This window comes from Leptonychotes weddellii, chromosome 11 (genome assembly GCF_054177405.1).
Source record: "Leptonychotes weddellii isolate Sample4059 chromosome 11, ASM5417740v2, whole genome shotgun sequence".
Lineage (NCBI taxonomy): Eukaryota > Metazoa > Chordata > Mammalia > Carnivora > Phocidae > Leptonychotes > Leptonychotes weddellii.
In genome coordinates, this window is record NC_138379.1 from 11,259,236 (window position 1) to 11,263,407 (window position 4,172).

Genomic DNA, 4,172 nt, shown 5'->3' on the forward strand with positions numbered 1-4,172 from the left:
ATTCTGACTGGTGTGAGGTGGTATCTCATTGTGGTTTTGATTTCTATTTCCTGATGCCAAGCAATGTGGAACATTTTTTTAAGTGTCTGTTGGCCATTTGGATGTCTTCTTTGGAAAAATGTCTGTTCATGTCTTCAGCCCATTTCTTGACTGGATTGTTTATTTTTTGGGTGTTGAGTTTGATAAGTTCTTTATGGATCTTTGATACTAGCCCTTTATCTGATATGTCATTTGCAAATATCTTCTCCCATTCTGTAGGCTGCCTTTTAGTTTTGTTGACTATTTCCTTTGCTGTGCAAAAGTGTTTTATTTCAATGAAGTCCCAATAGCTCATTTTTGCCCTTGCTTCCCTTGCCTTTGGAGACGTGTCTAGCAAGAAGTTGCCAGCTGAGGTCGAAGAAGTTGCTGCCTGTGTTCTCCTCTAGGATTTTGATTGATTCCTGTTCATATTTAGGTCTTTCATCCATTTTGAGTTTATCTCTGTGTATGGTGTAAGAAAATGATCCAGTTTCATTCTTCTGCATGTGGCTGTCTAATTTTCGCAGCACCATTTATTGAAGAGGCTGTCCTTTTTCCATTGGATATTCTTTCCTGCTTTGTTGAAGATTAGTTGACCATAGAGCTGAGGGTCCATTTCTGGGCTTTCTATTCTGTTCTATGATCTATGTGTCTGTTTTTGTGCCAGTACCATACAGTCTTGTTGATTATAGCTTTGTGATGCCACCAGCTTTGGTTTTATTTTCAAGATTTCTCTGGCTATTCTTGGTCTTTTCTGTTTCCATACAAATTTTAGGATTATTTGTTCCAGCTCTGTGAAAAATGTCAATGGTATTTTGATAGAGATTGCATTGAATGTGTAGATTGCTCTGGGCAGCATAGACATTTTCACAGTATTTGTTCTTCCAAAGCATGGAATGTTTTTCCATTTCTTTGTGTCTTCCTCAATTTCTTTTATAAGTCTCCTGTAGTTTTTATACATAAACAATGAATCATGGAACACTACATCAAAAACTAATGATGTACTGTATGGTGACTAACATAACATAAAAATAAAAAATAAGTCTTCTGGACTTTTTAGAATACAGATCCTTTACCTCTTTGGTTGGGTTTATTCCTAGGTATCTTATGGTTTTTGGTGCAATTGTAAATGGGATCGACTCCTTAATTTCTCTTTCTTCTGTCTACTTGTTTGTGTATAGAAATGCAACTGATTTCTGTGCTTTGATTTTGTATCCTGCCATGTTGCTGAATTCCTGTATGAGTTCTAGCAATTTTGGGGTGGAGTCCTTTGAGTTTTCCACATAAAGTGTCATGTCATCTGTGAAGAGAGAGAGTTTGACTTCTCCTTTGCCAATTTGAATGCTTTTTACTTCTTTTTGTTGTCTGATTGCTGAGGCTAGGACTTCTAGTACTATGTTGAACAACAGTGGTGAGAATGGGCATCCCTGTCACTTTCCTGACCTTAGGGGGAAAGCTCTCAGTTTTTCCCAGTTGAGAATGATATTTGCTGTGGGCTTTTTGTATATGGCTTTTATAATATTGGGGTATATTTCCTCTCTCCCTACACTGTGGAGAGTTTTAATCAAGAAAGGATGCTGTATTTTGTCAAATGCTTTTTTCTGCATCAGTTGAGAGGATCATATGGTTTTTGTTCTTTCTTTTATTAATGTGATGAATCATGTTGATTAGTTTGCAAATGTTGAACCACCCTTGCCTCCTAGGAATACATCCCACTTGGTGGTGTTGAATAATCCTTTCAATGTATTGTTGGATCCTATTGCCTAGTATCTTGGTGAGAATTTTTGCATCCCTGTTCATCAAGGATATTGGTCTGTAATTCTCCTTTTTGGTGGGGTCTTTGTCTGGTTTTGGGGTTAAGGTAATGTGGACTCATAGACCGAGTTTGGAAGTCTTCCTTCCAGTTCTGTTTTTTGAAACAGCTTCAGAAGAAAAGGTATTAGTTATTTAAATGTTTGGTAGAATTCCCCTGGAAAGCCATCTGGTCTTGGACTCTTGTTTGTTGGGAGATTTTTGATTACTGCTTCAATTACCTTCCTGATTATGGGTTTGTTCAGTTTTTCAATTTCTTCCTGTTTCAGTTTTGGTAGTTTATAAGTTTCTAGGAATGCGTCCATTTCTTCCAGATTGCCTAATTTATTGGCATATAGTTGCTCATATTTCCTTGGGGTTGATTGTGATCTCTTCTCTTTCATTCATGATTTTATTAATTTGGGTCTTTTCTCTTTTCTTTTTGATAAGTCTGGCTAGGGGTTTATCGATCTTTTTTTAAATATATTTTTTTTATTTATTTATTTGAGAGAGAGAGAATGAGAGAGAGCAAGCACAAGAGAGGGGGGAGGGTCAGAGGGAGAAGCAGACTCCCTGCTGAGCAGGGAGCCTGATGCGGGACTCGATCCCGGGACTCCAGGATCATGACCTGAGCCGAAGGCAGTCGCTTAACCAACTGAGCCACCCAGGCGCCCTAGGGGTTTATCGATCTTATTAATTCTTTCAAAGAACAAGCTTCTAGTTTAATTAATATGTTCTACTGTTCTTTTGTTTTTTTTTTTTTCACTGATTTCTGATCTAATATTTATTATTTCTCTTCTCCTGCTTGACTTAGGCTTTATTTGGTGTTCTTTCTCCAGCTCCTTTAGGTGTAAGATTAGTTTGTGTATTTGAGACTTTTTTAATTTCTTAAGAAAAGTTTGTATCGCTATGTACTTCCCTCTTAAGGCCATTTTTACTGCATCCCAAGGGTTTTGAATAGTTTGTCTTCATTTTAATTTGTTTCCATAATTTTTAAAAATTCTTCTTTAATTTCCTGGTTGATCCATTCATTATTTAGTAGGATGCTCTTTAACCTCCAAATATTTGAGTACCTTCCAAATTTCCTCTTGTGATTGAGTTCAAGTTTCAATGCATTGTGGTCTGAAAATATGCAGGGAATGATCTCAATCTTTTGGTACCAGTTGATACCTGATTTGTGACCCAGTATGTGATCTATTCTGGAGAAAGTTCCATGTGCACTAGAGAAGAATGTGTATTCTGTTACTTTAGGATGGAATGCTGTATATATCTCTGTGAAGTCCATTTGGTCCAGTGTATCATTCAAAGCCCTTGTTTCCTTATTGATTTTCTGCTGTGATCTGTCCATTGCTGTGAGTGAGGTGTTAAAGTCCCCTACTATTATTGTATTATTCTCAATGTGTTTCTTTAACTTTGTTATTAATTGGTTTATATAATTGGCTGCTCCCAAGTTAGGAGCATAAATATTTATAGTTGTTAGATCTTCTTGTTGGATAGTCCCTTTAAGTTGATATAGTGTGCCTCTTCATCCCTTACTACAGTCTTTGGTTTAAAATCTGATTTGTCTGGTATATGGATTGCTACTCCAGCTTTCTTTTGATGTCCATTAGCATGATAAATGATTCTCCATCCCCTCACTTTCAATCTGGAGGTGTCTTTGGGTCTAAAATGAGTCTCTGTAGACAGCATATGGATGGGTTTTGCTTTTTTATCCAATATATTACCCTGTGTCTTCTGATTGGAGCATTTAGCCCGTTTGCATTCAGAATAACTACTGAAAGATATGAATTTGGTGCCATTGTATTACCTGTAAAGTCCCTTGTGTGTCTCTTTGCTTAGAGGATCCACTTTAATATTTCTTGCAGGGCTGGTTTAGTGATTACAAATTCTTTTAGTTTCTGTTTGTCCTGGAAGCTCTTTATCTTTCCTCTTTATCTCTGAATGACAGCCTTGCTGGATAAAGTATTCTTGGCTGCAGTTTTTCTCATTTAGTACCCTGAATATGTCATGCCAGCCCTTTTTGGCCTGCCATGTCTCTGTGGATAGGTCCGTTGCCAGTCTAATGTTCCTACCTTTGTATGTAAAGGACCTCTTGTCTTGAGCTGCTTTCAGGATTTTCTCTTTATCTCTGAAATTTCCAAGCTTCACTATTATATGTTGGGGGTTGATTTATTTTTATTGACTTTGAGGGGGTTTCTTTCTGTCTACTGGACTTGAATGACTCTTTTTTCCCCAGATTAGGGACGTTCTCAACTATGATTTGCTCAAATATACCTTCTGTCCCTCTCTCTCTTTTTTCTTCCCCTGGGACCCCAATAATTTGAATATATTTTGCTTTATGGTATTGCTGATTTCAAAGCTTC